General features: G+C 50.0%; 1 protein-coding gene across 1 annotated transcript in view; it reads left to right on the top strand.

Moving 5' to 3' along the window:
* Positions 1-19242, top strand: part of itga11a (integrin, alpha 11a) — a 209188-nt gene that overhangs the window by 57595 nt on the left and 132351 nt on the right.

Raw genomic sequence — 19242 nt, 5'->3', positions numbered from 1 at the left:
GAAAGGCTTGCATTTTTTGTAGCGCCCTCCACGGCCTCAGAATGTCCCAAAGAGCCCTTCAGGCAAAACAAGGTACTTTTGAAGTGCATTCACTGTCGAAATGTAGGAAACAATTATGTGGTAAGATGTGTACCCAGGGATAACTCAAAAATTCAAAGCTGATCCATATGTGGCTCCATCGTTAAGTAACAGTAAAAAATCCTTTTTGCAAAGTCAGTTGCCAAAGTACAAATAACAACAACAGCAAAATACTGCAGATGCTGGAAGAATGGAACATGCTGGAATACTCAAAGGTCAGGCAGCAACTGTGAGGGGAAACAGAGAGGGAGGGTTACTCCGGGGCACGAGCATCAAGGCAGGATTCCCAAGCCAAGGCTCCCGGCCCACCCCACCCGCCCCAATGAGGTTCTCACCCAGAGCGGGCAGTAACATGCAAACACCTCATTAAACTTTATTCCATATCGTTATCAGTCAGGAATTCTGATTCACCTGCCTCCTGGGATGGTCCAGCCCCCTCCCCCCTCCCCAGCCGGGAGTCATGCTCCATGAATTAATGCAAGCTCTGATGAGCGGGGATCTGGCACCTTGCACTCCGGGGGGGGGGGGGGTGCAGGGGGTGAGTGATGCCCCCACACCCACTCTTTCTGGAGAGCTCTTCAGGACAAAAAGACAGCAGTTAGAAAGAAAAACTGCTCAAAAGAGGAAGCGCTTCAGAGATAATGGACCCATGTAAAGATTTAAAATATACAATGGTAATCCCGTCTTTGAAATTGCCTGGATCTGTCAATCAACAGGCTTGTAGAAGGCAATAGACCATGAAATTAAATGTAAACAATGCAGTTCAAAGCTTTTAGGCTTGTAAGCAGGCACAGAGGCTTGAAAAGGTTAAATGGCAAATAAATTGACCGTTAAAAACAAACTTCAAATGTTCCCACCACATTAAAGGGACGATTTCCACTCTCTTCTGTCTTATCTTTGATACAATAGAATTTACAGTGCAGAAGGAGGGCTTTGGCCCATCGAGTCTGCACCGGCCCTTGGAAAGAGCACCCTACTTAAGACCACACCTCCACCCGTAACCCAGTAACCCCACCTCACCTTTTGGACACTAAGGGGCAATTTAGCGTGGCCAGTCCACCGAACTTGCACATCTTTGGACTGTGGGAGGAAACTGGAGCACGCGGAGGAAACCCACGTAGACAAGGGGAGGAAGTGCAAAGTCCATACAGACAGGCACCCGAGGCCGGAATTGAACCGGGGTCCCTGGCGCTGTGAAGCAGCAGTGCTAACTACTGTGCCACCGAGTCACCCATATTGACATGGTTGGAAAAATTAAATGTTATAGAGGTGACGGCGAATCATGATTTGGCGTCAAATCGGCACCTGCCGCGATTTTGGCGTTGGAAGCTATTCTCCGCCCAATCACATTGCCTGATTTTGGCGTCGGCAAACAGAGATATCTCAATATCTCTGCTGTAAAACAGAAAATAGTGGATAATCTCAGCTGGTTTGGCAGCATCTGTGGAAAGAGATAATGTCTCGAGTCCGTATGACTCTTCTACAATGAACTCAGAACGTTAACGCCGTTTCCTGCTCCACAGATGCTGCCTGACCTGCTGAGAAATGTCCAGCATTTTCTGTTTCGGTTTCAGATTTCCAGCTTCTGCAGTATTTCGCTTCTATTGTCTGTGTTATGCCTTTCATGTCCTCAAAGGTAGCCCGATGCCTTTGAAGCCTAACAATTACTTTCTCGAACGAGGGGGTCACTGTTTGAAAATAAGAGGTTGCTCGTTTAAGACCGAGACCTGAAGAGACAGACTGGGCCTCAGTTTAATGTCTTACCAGACATTCCGTGTTGGGTGAGGCAATGGTGTGCTTGGCTTGAGGGAAGGGCAGTCCGTTGTGGAAACAATCCTCGGCTGTCCAGACAAGGGAAAAACCACATTACAATCACTTCTGGGAATGGCAACTGATGTTTGCAATATGTTTGTACAAAATTAGTTTTGAGCTCTGATCTTGTCTTGCAACTTCAAAAGCAAGAGCAAGCTATCATTGCTCGTAAACAGTCCCTGTGGGACTTTTAATGAGGCTGAATAATTGCATTATTTTAATATGAACAACATTCAAGAGAGGGATTAGCATTTCTATAGAACCTGCTTAGATCTCTCAGAAAAGGGTCAAATAGTTTCACATGTAGGGGGCGATTCTCCACTCAAGGGACTAAATGCCCGCAAAATCGTGAACGCTGTCGTGTTTCACTACAGCGCGGACAGGGCCTGGGCACAACCTATCCTAGCCTCCACAGGGGGCCAGCACTGTGCTGGAGTGATTCACACGACTCCAGCGTCCGGCGCCACGCCAACCCGTGCATGCGCAGTTGGGGCAGCTCAATCCTGAGCATGTGCAATTGGGCCACGCCATCCTGCGCATGTGCGGGGAACATCTTACGGGCGCCGCCCCGATGCAATATGGCGTGGGTGTTCAGGGGCCGGCCGCGGTGAAATGTAGGCGCGGGGGGGGGGGGGGGGAGAGGCCGGCCTGCCGATCAGTGGGCCCCGATCGCGGGCCGGACCCCTTCGGATGCCCCCCCCCCCAGTGAAGGAGCCCCACTCCCTCCCCCTACCCCCCCCCCCCCCTCCCGAGCATTCCCGCAGAGTTCCTGCCGGCAGCGACCAGGGGTGGCCAGCACCGGCGGGACCCTGTCGTGTCGGAGCGGCCGCTCGGCCCATCCGTGCTGGAGAATCGCTGCTCGCCGTTTGCGGTGATTCTCCGGCCCGGCGCGATTCGTGCGCCGCTGGTTTCGGGGGGGTGAGAGAATCGCGCGCGGGGGTCGGGCGGCGTTGCGCGATCCACGCGGCGCCCCGGCGATTCTCCGACCCGGCGTTGAGGGGGAGAATACCGCCCTACAGGTGTGATTCTGGAGTCCCTATAGATTTGTAGCCCTGTGCTCCCTGTAAATGCATAGGGAGTCGAGGACTGCAGATTTCCCTCTGAAATGAATTAGGGTGAAGTACAGGGACAATTCTTACGCAGGCAAACGTTTAATTCATTTTGCTTGTTCATTATCCACAAAACCGTAATTGTGAGGTGACCAAGAGGGACAGACCCAGGCTAGGCCAACAAGCAGAACCACAGTTCTCCTCTGCGGCTGAACCACAGACTCAGTTAGTGCGCTGAACACTGCAGCGTTCTGCAAGTGGTATTAGGGTGGAGCGTGGGGCTTTGTCGATTTGTGCTGTAAGTATGGCCGCGAGATTAAAACAGATACATTTCGACTTTCAAATTGTTTGAGTGGATCTGTCAGATGCGAGATAAACGGGCAGAGCCTCCTGCATCTATACTAATATCTGTCTGCTATTTAAATACTCTGATTAAATTATACATATCACTAAATTGGGAAGGTAGTCTGAAGACATTTATAGTTTAGCATCACCTCAATGACAATTGTCGTCAAATTTGATGCTTTATTAACTCGGTCAGCGCAGTGCGAGTGTTGCTCTATTTGTTTTCTTCTAATCTTTGAACATTGAGTACAACCCATGCTAGAAGCCGGAATTAAACATTTAAAAGATAAATTAATGTCAAAAAACCGAAGCTGGGGGAACGGACAAGTGAAATGGGGCGATAGTTGATAAATTGGGCCGCTGATGAAATTCACCAGCTTTCTGTAACGTCTCTTCTGCGAACGTCTCCCAGAGTACATCCAGCCCAAGTTGGCAGCCTTACCATTTAGATAATGAATTGGAATGTCTTAATAAGCTGAGTTACCTTGCTGTAAAGGAGCCGTTAGTAAATAGTGACCATAATATTATAGATTTTACATTAAGTTTGAAAGTGAAATGAAAATCGCTTATTGTCACGAGTAGTCTTCAATGAAGTTACTGTGAAAAGCCCCTAGTCGCCACATTCCGGCACCTGTCCGGGGAGGCTGGTACGGGAATCGAACCGCGCTGCTGGCCTGCTTGGTCTGCTTTAAAAGCCAGCGATTTAGCCTTGTGAGCTAAACCAGCCCCTGAGACATGTCATTCTGAAAATGGGGTCTTAAATCTGAACAATGGGAACGATGAAGTTTGAGTGCCAACGTGGCTGTGGTGGATTGGAAAATAGACTGAAAAACTTAATGGTCGATTTGTAATGGCTCGTATTTAAAGATGGATCACATGGTCTACAACAAATATACATTCCTCTAAGACACAAAAACCCAACAGGAAAGGTGAATCAACCGTGACTATTAAAAGATGTTAGAGCATAGAACATACAGTGTAGATGGATGCCATTCGGCCCATTGAGTTTGCACCGACCCACTTAAACCCTCACTTCCACCCTATCCCCGTAACCCAATAACCCCACCTAACCTTTCTTTTTCTTTGGACACTAAGGGCGATTTATCTTGGTCAATCCACCTAACCTGCACGTCTTTGGACTGTGGGAGGAAACTGGAGCACCCGGAGGAAACCCATGCACACACGGGGAGAATGTGCAGACTCTGCACAGACAGTGACCCAGCGGGGAATTGAACCTGGGACCCTGACACTGTGAAGCCACAGTGCTAGCCACTTGTGCTACCCTGCTCCCCACTGTGCAGCCATGCTGCCCACATTGCATTAAATCAAAGGAAGTGGCTAATAAGGTTGCAAGAAAAAGTGATGAGCTCGAGAATTGGGAGCAATTTAGAATCCAACCATGGAGGATCATAAACTGATAATGAAAGGGAAAAGAGAATATGAAAATAAGCTGGCAAGAAAAAGAAAGACAGACTGTAAAAGCTTCTTTGGGTATGTGAAAAGGAAAAGATTAGCAAGATCAAATGTGGGTCCGACGCAGGCAGCGACAGGAGAATTTATAATGGAGAGTAGGGAAATGGCGGAGAAACCAAACCATTGCTTTATTTCTGTCTTCACGGAGGAAGATACAGAAAACCTCCCAGAAATACGAGGGAACCAAGGGCTTACTGAAAGAAATGAGGAGTAACAAAGAGGTAGTTCTTGGAAAATTACTTGGAGAGAGTGTTGATAACTGCCCTGGACATGATGAGCTACATTCCAGAGTGTTGAGAAGGTGTCTACAGAGATAGTGGACGTATTGGATGTATCTGTTTAAATTCTATACATTCTGGAAAGGTTTCTGCAAACTGGAAAGTAGCAAATTTAACCCCTTGATTTAAGGAGGGAGGGGGTGTGGGGGGAGAGAGAAAGCCGAGAACGATAGACTTGTTTGTTTGACAACAATAGTAGGGAAAATGTTCGAATCTATTTGAAAGGATGTGATAATTAGATACTTTGAAAATAACTATATGATTGGGTGGAGTTACTATGGAGTAATGAATGGGAAACCGGTTGACAAACCAGTTGGTGTTTTTTTTAAGATGTTACCTGTAGCGTAGATAAAGAAGAACCAGTGGATGTGATGTATTTGGATTTTCAGAAGACTTTTGATAAGGTCCCACACAGGAGGTTAATAAACAAAACTACACCACAGGAGATTGGGGGGGTAATATATTGGCTTGGATTGAAAATTGGTGAAGAGACAGAAAACACAGGCCGAGGTTTTCGGGTCCCGCCGCTGTGAGTGGGGTTTCCTGTCGAATGCAGACCTTGCCGTTGGGAAGCCCGCGGGGGGGGGGGACTGTCGGCGGGTCCGGCAGATCCCACTGGCATGGATGGCCAGAAAGTTCCGGCCAATGGGCAAGAACATGGCATTTGGAATGTGAATAAGTGTGAAGTTATCCACTTTGGTAGAATGGAAAGGCTGAATATTTCTTAAATGGTGAGGCGGTGATCTCCAAAGGGCCCTCGGTGTCCTTGTCAGTAAAGCAAATGGGATGTTGGCCTTCATTGCAAGGGGATTTGAGTGCCACAGAGCCTCGGTGAGACTGCATCTGGAGTATTGTGTACAGTTTTAGTCTCTAAGGAGGGATATACGTGCCATAGAGGGAATGCAGTGGAGGTTCAACGGACTAGTCAGGATATGGGGCAGGCCATTTAAGACTGAGATGTGGAGTTATTTCTTCGCTCAGAGGGTGGTGAATCTCCTCAATTCCAGAGGTGTGTTGAAGCCCAATTATTGAGCATTCAAGACAAAAATCAATAGACTTCTGGATACTCATGACATCGAAGGAAAATTGACGCAGAAGTAGATGGTCAGCCGTGATCTAATTGAATGGCGGAGCAGACTTGATAGGCCGAATGGCCTATTCCTGCTCCTATGTTCACATTCATGCGCACTTTGTGAGGAGACACAGAGAACCATAGGTAAGGAGACATATAGAAGAGGAGGTAACATTGTCCTTTGGACGAGAAGCCCAGGAGACATCTTAGTTCAGGAGATTCAAACCCTGACCAAAGGTCATCGACCTGAAAGGCTAGCTTGACTTCCTTTTCCACAGGTGCTGCCCGACTTGCTGAGTTCTGTTTCCATTTCCGACTCGGACCCATGCAGCCTTTGGGGTTGGTGAAGGGGTCAGGTGGGAGCGACATGTGATCACAAAACATGTCCTCAGAATGTTCAACATGTGTCTTCACTTGGTTATAAAAATTGTTTGTCATTGAAAGACTTTGGGGTTTAGTTTCCCCTGTGAGCGCACTGTTTAGTTTGTTTGTGTCTGTTCTGTTGTATGCTATTTAACCCAACTGTTTACCCTTTTAGATTAATGTGGAAGTGCTGTCATGCAAATTGTAATTACACGAGTTGTAATTTACTACTTTTACAGCACTTCACAAACAGTGGGCTGGAATCGCCAGTCCCCCAGCCATCTGTTACTCGGCAGCGCACCATTAGCTGGTAGCGGGATTCTATCTCCCCGTCGCTTGTCAATGGGATTGCCCATTGAAGCCACCCCACACTGCCAGGAATCCCGTGGGTGGGGGCATGTTGCCAACGGGAAATGAGAATCCTAACAGCTGGAGAATTCCGGCCAGTTTTTAGACACTGATCAGCAAGATAACTATCATTGCAAGCTACATTCCATATTTTTATTTCAGCATGTAACGTGATAACGAATCACAGGAACATTTTCAAAGGTAAAGAGGCTGTTATTGAACCTGTTTCCCTACAGTTCACATCCTTCATCTATTATCTCCCAGTGCTAATCACTCACTCTCGGATAACGTTTAAAAAGCACGTCCTGTCTGTTGTGGAGCTCTCTCACCACCAGACTCTTCCTCTCTGTATTCCAATCTTTCTTGTTTATTTCAGATGTGTTTATTACTCTTTTGAACTTTTCTCTCGATAAAATCACGCCATCCAACAACATTTCTCCCTCTCTTTCTATCCTCGCTGTGAAGAAAATAAGAGCCTGAATTTATATAGCACTTTTAGAATGTTCCAAATCACTTTACAGTCAAGTAAGTACTTTTTGAAGTGTAGCCAGTAGTGTGGGAAAAGCAGCAGCCAATATGGGCAGCGAATGATCTCACAAAGAACAATGTGAGAATGAGCAGACAATCTGCCTCTGGGAATATTGATTGAGGGATAATGTTGCTGAGGATACCTGGAGATAACTCTACTGCACTTCTTCAATTGGGCGTCATGGGAATTTTTGCAGTCGACCAGGCTAGATGGAATTGAGGTTCAAAAGGAGGAGGTGTTATCAATTTTGGAAAATGTCAAAATAGATAAGTCCCCTGGGCCAGATGGGATTTATCCTAGGATTCTCTGGGAAGCCAGGGAGGAGATTGCAGAGCCTTTGTCCTTGATCTTTATGTCGTCTTTGTCGACAGGAATAGTGCCGGAAGACTGGAGGATAGCAAATGTTGTCCCCTTGTTCAAGAAGGGGAGTAGAGACAACCCTGGTAATTATAGACCTGTGAGCCTCACTTCGGTTGTGGGTAAAATGTTGGAAAAGGTTATAAGAGATAGGGTTTATAATCATCTTGAAAAGAACAAGTTGATTAGCGATAGTCAACACGGTTTTGTGAAGGGTAGGTCATGCCTCACAAACCTTATTGAGTTTTTTGAGAAGGTGACCAAACAGGTGGTGAGGGTAAAGCGGTTGATGTGGTGTATATGGATTTCAGTAAGGCGTTTGATAAGGTTCCCCATGGTAGGCTATTGCAGAAAATAAGGAAGTATGGGATTGAAGGTGATTTAGCGGTTTGGATCAGTAATTGGCTAGCTGAAAGAAGACAGAGAGTGGTGGTTGATGGCAAATGTTCATCCTGGAGTTCAGTTACTAGTGGTGTACTGCAAGGATCTGTTTTGGGGCCACTGCTGTTTGTCATTTTTATAAATGACCTGGAAGAGGGTGTAGAAGGATGGGTTAGTAAATTTGCAGATGACACGAAGGTCGGTGGAGTTGTGGATAGTGCTGAAGGATGTTATAGGATACAGAGGGACATAGATAAGCTGCAGAGCTGGGCTGAGAGGTGGCAGATGGAGTTTAATGCGGAAAAGTGTGAGGTGGTTCACTTTGGAAGGAGTAACAGGAATGCAGAGTACTGGGCTAATGGCAAGATTCTTGGTAGTGTAGATGAACAGAGAGATCTCGGCATCCAGGTACATAAATCCCTGAAAGTTGCCACCCAGGTTAATAGGGCTGTTAAGATGGCATATGGTGTGCTAGCCTTTATCAGTAGGGGGATTGAGTTTCGGAGCCACAAGGTCATGCTGCAGCTGTACATAACTCTGGTGCGGCCGCTCCTGGAGTACTGCGTGCGGTTCTGGTCACCACATTATAGGAAGGATTTGGAAGCTTTGGAAAGGGTTCAGAGGAGATTTACTAGGATGTTGCTTGGTATGGAGAGAAGGTCTTACGAGGAAAGGCTCAGGGACTTGAGGTTGTTTTCGTTAGAGAGGAGAAGGCTGAGAGGTGACTTAATAGAGACATATAAGATAGTCAGAGGGTTAGATAGGGTGGACAGTGAGAGTTTTTTTCCTCAGATGGAGATGACCAACACGAGGGGACATAGCTTTAAATTGAGGGGTGGTAGATATAGGACAGATGTCAGAGGCAGTTTCTTTACTCAGAGAGTAGTAGGGGTGTGGAACGCCCTGCCTGCAACAGTAGTAGACTCAGCGCCAGCCGTAGGGTTGCTGGCGCCCCGGGCAAGCTGAACTTCGGCGCCCTGGGGGCGGGGCCAAGGGGGGGCGGACCCGAGGGGGGGGCGGACCCGAGGGGGGGGGCGGACCCGAGGGGGCGCGGGGGGGGCGGACCCGAGGGGGGGGCGGGGGGCGGACCCGGCGGGGGGGGGCGGACCCGAGGGGGGGGGCGGGGGGGCGGGGGGGACAGAGGGGGGGCGGACCGAGGGGGGGGGCGGGGGGAGCGGACCGAGCTGGGGGGCGGACAGAGGGGGGCCAGCCCAGGGGGAGGGCGGCCCTGGGGGAGGGCGGCCACCGCGCATGCGCTGGTTAGCACCGGCCCAACTGCGCATGCGCGGGACCCGAGTCTGGCGCCCCCAAGCACATGGCGCCCCGGGCGACTGCCCGAGTTGCCGGTGCCTTGAGCCGGCCCTGAGTAGACTCGCCAACTTTAAGGGCATTTAAGTGGTCACTGGATAGACACATGGATGAAAATGGAATAGTGTAGGTCAGATGGGCTTCAGATGGTTTCACAGGTCGGCGCAACATCGAGGGCCGAAGGGCCCGTACTGCGCTGTAATGTTCTATGTTCTATGTAACCGGAGTGGATGAGATTTTGGGTTTAACTTTGCAGCCAAAAGGCAGCATCTCCAGCGGTGCAGCACTTCCTCATGTGACCCCTGGGATTCTGGGAGAAGGTCTTCAGGCGTGAGAGAGATTAGTTGCATAGTTGAGAGATCTGTAGTTAGAGATATCGTACGATTTAATTTAATACCCTTTTGCCTAGGAACTTGTTTGAATCTTATTTAATCCTAGAATCATAGAATTTACAGTGCAGAAGGAGGCCATTCAGCCCATCGAGTCTGCACCGGCCCTTGGAAAGAGCACCCTACTCAAGCTCACACCTCCACCCTATCCCCTTAACCCAGTAACCCCACTTAACCGTTTTTTTTTGGACACTGAGGGCAAGTTAGCATGGCCAATCCACCTAACCCGCACATCTTTGGACTGTGGGAGGAAACCGGAGCACTCGGAGGAAAACCATGCAGACATGGGAAGAACGTGCAGACTCTGCACAAACAGTGACCCAAGGGAATCAAACCTGGGACCCTGGAGCTGTGAAGCAACCGTGCTAACCACCGTGCTAGCATGCTGCAGTACTGTAAATAAATCAGCTTTGTTCATTGACTTAGCTTGTTGTTCTTTCTTCAACGCTACGTACTCAAAACAGAGAACATCACAATATTGTGGAATGAGTGACAGCCGGGCAGAACCCAATTTACAGATTTTTCCATTTTCATTTCTAGGAACCAGCTTTCAGCATTTTACGCTGATGTAAAATCCTGAGATCTACCCCACTGATTCATAATTAGCCTAGTCTGCTCTCCCATTCCTTGTAACCTAGGGAGTGCTCAGCACTCTGGCCCGAGACACCTTATCTAGATTTCTGAATTTCAATCTACTAACCTTGGGGAAAGGTTCCTTTTCATTTGGAGCAAGTGCAGTTTTTCAGTCATAACCAACTTACCATATGCTCGATGTGGAGCAAAGATACTTACACTCTCATTGTGGATATCTAAAGAAGGTTCCACTGCCCCATTGCCAAGTTCCAATACGTGTCTGATTGACGTGTCTGATAAAGGAAGGTCTGACTTGAAAATGATGCCAAGTGGCAGGAGTGGCTTCACTTCTGTTTAGCAGTTGCATCCTGAATGCGTTGATCAGGTCTGGCTGCCGTTCTTTACCAAATTCTCAGACAGCTGTTATGCTCTGAGAAAGAGTTTTATCGAAAGCATTCCCACCAGTAACGTACACAAAACCTGAGGGAGTCACGGTGCCATTAAACACGGAAATCAGACCGGCAAAGCTTATGTGCCAGGGTTGAACTGAATGTTACTTTTACACAAATGTTAATGGCCGGTTTGGAAAAGGCCTGAGGAAGGTTTTCTCAAAGAGGATGTTTCATGGAGAAGCTACATTGATGTTCTTTGCTAGATTGTGATATTTCTACAGGATTAAAGCAAATTACTACGGATGCTGGAATCTGAAACGAAAGAGAAAATGCTGGAAAATCTCAATAAGTCTGGCAGCATCTGTAGGGAGAGAAAAGAGCTAACGTTTCAAGTCCGATGACTCTTTGTCAAAGCCCATATTTCTACATCTACAGTTCCCACGGAGCGAGCTTGCTGACACACCCTGTGAGAGAGAGCTTGTCTGAGGGATGACATGACCCCTAACCCCTGTTTAAAATTCATGGGCAGGATTCTCCGTTGCCCGACGCTGATATCATAATCGACGATCGGGCGGACAATCCCTTCCAACACCCAAATCGGAGGTGGCGCCGGTTTGATGCCGGTTTTCAAGTCTTCGCCCCCTCTGGGCAGCACGGTAGCACAGTGGTTGGCACTGTGGCTTCACAGCGCCAGGGTCCCAGGCTCGATTCCCTGCTGAGTCACTGTCTGTGCGGAGTCTGCACATCCTCCCCGTGTCTGCGTGGGTTTCCTCCGGGTGCTCCGGTTTCCTCCCACAGTCCAAAGGCATGCAGGTTAGGTGGATTGGCCATGATAAATTGCCTTTAGTGTCCAAAAAGGTTAGGAGGGGTTATTGGGTTACGGGGATAGGGTAGAAGTGAAGGCTTAGATGGGTTGGTTCAGACTCGATGGGCCAAATGGCCTCCTTCTGCACTGTATGTTATATGTTCTAAATGGCATCATTGCGTTGCGCACCGCTACAGCGTCGCCACATCATCGGAAGGCCCTCCCGCAATGCTCCGCCCCCGATGGGCTGAGTTCCCGACCGCGCGGTTGACGTGTGGTCCGAGCAGTCGGGAACCCGGCGTGGCAGCCACAGACTGTGTCCAGCGCCGGCACAGTCAGGCAGGAGTCGTGCCGCTGGCCGGGGAGGTGGGGGAGGCCTGTGGGGACTGGTGGGGGGTGGCCAAGGGGTGGCCAGGGGTTGTCCTGTGGGGCCCTATTTGTAGAGCGGGTCGTCGCCCTGCGCATGCGCGGTCACGTACACGGCCATTCTCCAGCCGTTTTAGCGCGGGGGCCGGGAGTTTTACCCGCCGCCAGTGCTAGCCCCTCACCGGTCCTGCAATCGGTGAGGATTCTTCACTAATTTTGAAACGGAATCCCTCTAGCTTCCCGCCATGTACATGGCCAAAGGACCAGGAATCGCTCCTGGGCGCCGCTCCTGGTGCCATGACATGCAAATGAGAAACGATTAACTTCCGGCGGGAGAACATGGTCCGGCAAACGGAGAATGTGGCCCTCGATCTCCTCTTGGGCCACCCTGCACAAAGGAGATTCTCCAATTATTGAATGACTCTCTGCTGAAGGAAGGTTTGTTTACAGAAGGAGCAGTGGAGACAGACAATTTTGGCTGGTCCAAGGAGGAGGCAGATCGATATCTGATGGAGAGGTTTGAGAGCTGGGACCAGACATGACTCCAGAAATCTCTTTTGATCCTGGATTCCTGTGGCAGGTTTGCACTGGTAAACTTGGGATGATTTTCTCAGGTTGGATGAAGAGATTCTAAACATGGAAAATTGTTGCTTCGCAGATCACACATTATTCAATAATAAAGTCAAACATTGCTGAAAATAACGGTATCATTGAATGGTTGAACAAGCAGGAAGTCACAGACCAAGGTACTGAAAATGGGGGGTGCAGAGTGAGGGACACACTGCAGCCCCTACACTGAGGGAAAAATAGTGAGGGATACACAGTGAGGTACACAGTGAGTGGGACACAATGTGGTACACAGTGAGGGGGACACAATGTGGTACACAGTGAGGGGGACACAATGTGGTACACAGTGAGGGGGACACAGTGAGGTACACTGTGTGGGGGGCACTCACTGAGGGACATGCAGTGAAGGAGACACACCGTGAGGGAGGCACACAGTGAGGGGATCACAGTGAGGGGAATACAGTGAGGGGGCACTCACTGAGGGACACACAGTGAAGGAGACACAAAGTGAGGTGATCACAGTGAGTGGGACACAGTGAGGAGGGTGTCATGATATACACCAGTATATCATGGTTCAGACACACATTGATGGACCCACACAGGGACCAATCAACATGTACAAACACCGCAGCCAATCACCACTTAGAATACACACACTATAAAGGCAGAGGGCACCACGGTTCCCGCTCATTCTGGGTGCTGCCTCTGAGTGAAACAGGAACTCATTCAGCCCAGCACAGACTCACACCACGTGCTGAGAGAATCAACTGGTTCGGACAAGGCTTAGGTCTCTAGTTTAAGTTAGCATCATATAGACCCACAGTCATCGTGTGTTAGTTAGTTAGAAATAGTTAATAAAATTGAGTTGAACCTTCATCAGTGTTGGAAGCGTCTGTTCATCTCTCAAGTCTACATTAGCCAACACTTCAGGGGGCACTCACTGAGGGGACACAGTGAAGGAGACACACACTGAGGGGGACACACTGAGGGGACACACACACTGAGGGATACAGTGAGGAGGCACTCACTGAGGGGACACAGTGAAGGAGACACACAGTGAGGGGATCACAGTGAAGGAGACACACAGTGAGGGGGCACGCTGAGGGGACACACACTGAGGGATACAGTGAGGGGGCACTCACTGAGGGCCACACAGTGAAGGAGACACACCGTGAGGGGGGCACACAGTGAGGGGATCACAGTGAAGGAGACACACAGTGAGGGGGGCACACAGTGAGGGGGCACTCACTGAGGGACAGACAGAGAGGGGGCACTCACTGAGGGACAGACAGTGAGGGGGCACTCACTGAGGGACAGACAGTGAGGGAATCACAGTGAGGGGGCACTCACTGAGAGACAGACAGTGAGGGAATCACAGTGAGGGGGCACTCACTGAGGGACAGACAGAGAGGGAATCACAGTGAGGGGGCACTCACTGAGGGACAGACAGTGAGGGAATCACAGTGAGGGGGCACTCACTGAGGGACAGACAGTGAGGGAATCACAGTGAGGGGGCACTCACTGAGGGACAGACAGTGAGGGAATCACAGTGAGGGGGCACTCACTGAGGGACAGAGAGTGAGGGAATCACAGTGAGGGGGCACTCACTGAGGGACCGACAGTGAGGGAATCACAGTGAGGGGGCACTCACTGAGGGTCAGACAGTGAGGGAATCACAGTGAGGGGGCACTCACTGAGGGTCAGACAGTGAGGGAATCACAGTGAGGGGGCACTCACTGAGGGACAGACAGTGAGGGAATCACAGTGAGGGGGCACTCACTGAGGGACAGACAGTGAGGGAATCACAGTGAGGGGGCACTCACTGAGGGACAGACAGTGAGGGAATCACAGTGAGGGGGCACTCACTGAGGGACAGACAGTGAGGGGCAGACAGTGAGGGGGCACTCACTGAGGGACAGACAGTGAGGGAATCACAGTGAGGGGGCACTCACTGAGGGACAGACAGTGAGGGAATCACAGTGAGGGGGCACTCACTGAGGGACAGATAGTGAGGGGGCACTCACTGAGGGGACACACACACTGAGGGATACAGTGAGGGGGGCACTCACTGAGGGACAGACAGTGAGGGGCAGACAGTGAGGGAATCACAGTGAGGGGGCACTCACTGAGGGACAGACAGTGAGGGGGCACTCACTGAGGGACAGACAGTGAGGGGGCACTCACTGAGGGACAGACAGTGAGGGAATCACAGTGAGGGGGCACTCACTGAGGGACAGACAGTGAGGGAATCACAGTGAGGGGGCACTCACTGAGGGACAGACAGTGAGGGAATCACAGTGAAGGGGGCACTCACTGAGGGACAGGCAGTGAGGGAATCACAGTGAGGGGGCACTCACTGAGGGACAGGCAGTGAGGGAATCACAGTGAGGGGGCACTCACTGAGGGACAGACAGTGAGGGAATCACAGTGAGGGGGCACTCACTGAGGGACAGGCAGTGAGGGAATCACAGTGAGGGGGCACTCACTGAGGGACAGACAGTCAGGGGGCACTCACTGAGGGACAGACAGTGAGGGAATCACAGTGAGGGGGCACTCACTGAGGGACAGACAGTGAGGGAATCACAGTGAGGGGGCACTCACTGAGAGACAGACAGTGAGGGAATCACAGTGAGGGGGCACTCACTGAGGGACAGACAGTGAGGGAATCACAGTGAGGGGGCACTCACTGAGGGACAGACAGTGAGGGAATCACAGTGAGGGGGCACTCACTGAGGGACAGACAGAGAGGGAATCACAGTGAGGGGGCACTCACTGAGGGACAGACAGTGAGGGAATCACAGTGAGGGGGCACTCACTGAGAGACAGACAGTGAGGGAATCACAGTGAGGGGGCACTCACTGAGGGACAGACAGAGAGGGAATCACAGTGAGGGGGCACTCACTGAGGGACAGGCAGTGAGGGAATCACAGTGAGGGGGCACTCACTGAGGGACAGACAGTGAGGGAATCACAGTGAGGGGGCACTCACTGAGGGACAGACAGTGAGGGAATCACAGTGAGGGGGCACTCACTGAGGGACAGGCAGTATGGGAATCACAGTGAAGGAGACACTCTGAGGTACACAGAATTTCTTGGTGAGTTATTTATGTGGAATAAAGGTTTCTGTTAACATTCTAATGCTCGGAATTATTTCCTTTGGGTTATCGTATATTTACACAGCTGAGACGACGGAGTCCAATATCTTTTTTGGAAATATATCTTTCAGCTTCTAAGTTAGTTTCAACACAAACTATTTATAAGATGTAAACCCTAACACTGCCCTGAGCTGCTCTCGGTGGGGAACCTGTTGATCCAGACCGTGTGGTAAAGTCAAGCTCTGTTTTCATCTGAAGAGGTTTCCCTACAGAGAATTGGATTTAGAATTTTGTTTTTGCTGTTGATTGACCTCAGTCTGGTTTACAACATAAGAACACTCTTCCTTGGAAAATTACTTGAACTTAGCTGTGTTATCACAATATCTCATTGAGCTAAGTAGGGGCCGGAGCTGTAGGCCCCAGACCCTCCATCCCACTTCTGCCATTTACAAAGACCATGGCTGAGTTCTTACACCCACTCCACTTTCCTGTCTTGCCTTCATGACCTTCCATTTCCTATGTGTCAAACAATCTAGCAATCTCACTCTTGAGTGCACACAATGAGTGAGTGTCCAAAACGCTCTGGTGTTGAGAATTCCAAAGACTCACAGCCCTGCCGCTGAAAAGAATCCTCCTCATCCCAGTCATAGAATCATAGAATTTACAGAGCAGAAGGAGGCCATTCAGCCCATCGAGTCTGCACCAGCCCTTGCAAAGAGCACCCTACCTTTTATTTTTTAATTTAGCGTACCCAATTCATTTTTTTCCAATTAAGGGGAAATTTAGCACGGCCAATCCCCCCTAGCCTGCACATCTTTGGGTTGTGGGGGTGAAACCCACACAAACACAGGGAGAATGTGCAAACTCCACATGGACCCAGAGCCAGGATCAAACCTGGGACCTCGGCGCCGTGAGATTGCAGAGCTAACCAATGCACCACCATATTGCCCTAGAGCACCCTACCTGATCCCACACCTACACTCTATCCTCATGACCCAGCAATCCCACCTAACCTTTTTGGATACTAAGGGTAATTTATCATGGCCATTCGACCTAACCTGCACCTCTTTGGACTTGGGAGTAAACCGGAGCACCGGGAGGAAAGCCACGCAGACATGGGGAGATCATGCAGACTCCGCACAGACAGTGACCCAAGCCAGGAATCGAACCTGGGACGCTGGCGCTGTGAAGCAACCGTGCTAACCACTATGCTACCGTGCCACCCTAAATGTCAACCACTTATCCTGGGGTTTGGAGCCTGGGTTCTGCACATATGGATTGGGTCAATGGGCCGAATGGCCTCCTTCTGCACTGTAGTGATTCTATGATACACAGTACAGCCAGCGGAAACACCTTCTCGGCTATAATTACGGCTTCATTGCGGAAGCATGGGCCCTAGTTTGAAAGCAGACGAGTACCGAATGTGTGACCACCAAAGCAGACGATGAACCCAGGGAATCTGTGTCCTTGAGACCCGGCGACTATTATTGTCCAACTCCACAGTGACCAGTCCAAACTCAGCCAGATCCACCGTGCTGACCAGCCAACAGCCCCTCCTTGGCCAACTGGCACAGACGGGGCCTGTGCAAGAGAGAAAACTCTTCCCCACATCATAGAAGGATGATCAGTCCACCGACTCAGCGGAGGCCAATCTGCACTCGACATGGCAGGATTGGAATAAACTGCTTGGCTTTAGGGACTTTGCGTTCTTTAAATAAATAATAAATAGAATATCAGGACCTGGTTTCAGCCAGCCTGGCTCCCCATGCCTGCAGGAAGCCTGAGGTCGACTGAAATTGGCATTAAGTAACCCTTATCCAGCTCTGTGTGGGCAAACAGCTCTGCCAGGCAACATATGCATTTGATGTCATGCATATTGGTAGGAACACCGAATATACTCTCATTTTTTAAGGCTGTCATATGAGGAGAGACTGAATTGGTGAGGAATATATTCATTGGAGTTTAGAAGAGTGAGAGGGGATCTCATCAAAACTTACAAAATTCTAACAGGATTAGGCAGGGTAGATTCAGGAAGAATGTTCCCGATGGTGGGGGAGTCCAGAACTAGGGGCCATAGTTTGAGGAGAAGGGGTAAACATTTTTGAACTGAGGTGAGGAGAAATTTCTTCACCCAGAGAGTGGTGAATCTGTGGAATTCACTACCATAGAAAGTAGTTGAGACCAAAATGTTGTGAAATTTCAAGAAGGAATTACATGTAGCTCTTGGGGCTAAAGGGATCAAGGGATATGGGGGGGAAGGTGGGATCAGGATATTGAACTTGATGATCAGCAATGATCATAAGGAATGGTGGAACAGGCTCGAAGGGCCGAATGGCCTCCTCCTGCTCTATTTTCTGTGCTTCCCCAGCTGAAGACGAGCCACTGTTAGGTTCAGCATGAATCTCATGTTTTGTGGCCTCTGCTCCTATTATTAAAACCAAGGATCTGTAAACACTTTAACAGCCCTGCTCAACGTTCCAGCACCTTCCAGAGGTTGTTTATGTTCACCCGCAGGCCACCCTGTTCCCAACACCTTTTAAAATTAAACTCTTTTGTTGACATTTCCTCACCTCATCCTTCATTGTTCCCACCCGCACATGCTGCTGATCCCACCCCGCACCCCCACCAAATTCCTGACCTTACCACCGCGCGTTTCTCCCACCCACCCCATGTTCCATTATGGAATTCAGGAGAAACATCTTTATCCCGGGAGAGGTTGGAAGGTGGCACTCACTGTATGTTTTTTTTTAAGTCGCCACAGACCCAGACGTTAATAAGCTGCTCTCCCCTTTTAACCTGGGGGTCACCACACCTCAGGGTGACACAGTGGCACAGTGGTTAGCACTGCTGCCTCACAGCGCCAGGGACCCGGGGTTCAATTCCGGCCTTGGGTCACTGTTTGTGCGGAGTCTGCACGTTCTCCCCGTGTGTGCATGGGTTTCCTCCGGGTGCTCCGGTTCCCTCCCACAGTCCAAAGATGTGCAGGTTAGGTGGATTGGCCGTGCTAAATTGCCACTTAGGTCCAAAAGTTAAAGTGGGGTTACTGGGATAGGGTGCACTCATGGGCTTGGGTAGGTTGCTCTTTCCAAGGGCCAGTGCAGACTCAATGGGCCAAATGGCCTCCTTCTGCACTGACAAGTTCTATGATCCATGATCTCAGGCAAGGGAATTGAGGCCTTTACAGATAACCTTCGACAGGTGCAGGAATTGAACCCGTGCTGTTGCCGTCGCTCTGCATCACGAACTAGCCGTCCAGACAACTGAGCTAACCGACCCCCATAAGGACTACGGGAGGCGAGTTGCAGAAATATATTTAAAGGGGCAGCACGGTAGCATTGTGGATAGCACAATTCCTTCACAGCTCCAGGGTCCCAGGTTCGATTCCGGCTCGGGTCACTGTCTGTGCGGAGTCTGCACATCCTCCCTGTGTGTGCGTGGGTTTCCTCCGGGTGCTCCGGTTTCCTCCCACAGTCCAAAGATGTGCAGGTTAGGTGGATTGACCATGATAAATTGCCCTTAGTGTCCAAAATTTCCCTTAGTGTTGGGTGGGGTTACTGGGTTATGGGGATAGGGTGGAGGTGTGGGCTTGGTTAGGATGCTCTTTCCAAGAGCCGGTGCAGATTCGATGGGCCGAATGGCCTCCTTCTGCACTGTAAATTCTAT

The sequence above is a fragment of the Scyliorhinus canicula genome, chromosome 12, assembly GCF_902713615.1.
Source record: "Scyliorhinus canicula chromosome 12, sScyCan1.1, whole genome shotgun sequence".
In the NCBI taxonomy this organism is placed as follows: domain Eukaryota; kingdom Metazoa; phylum Chordata; class Chondrichthyes; order Carcharhiniformes; family Scyliorhinidae; genus Scyliorhinus; species Scyliorhinus canicula.
The sequence above is the reverse complement of the archived record's forward strand: the minus strand, read 5'-3'. Positions and strand labels throughout refer to the sequence as shown.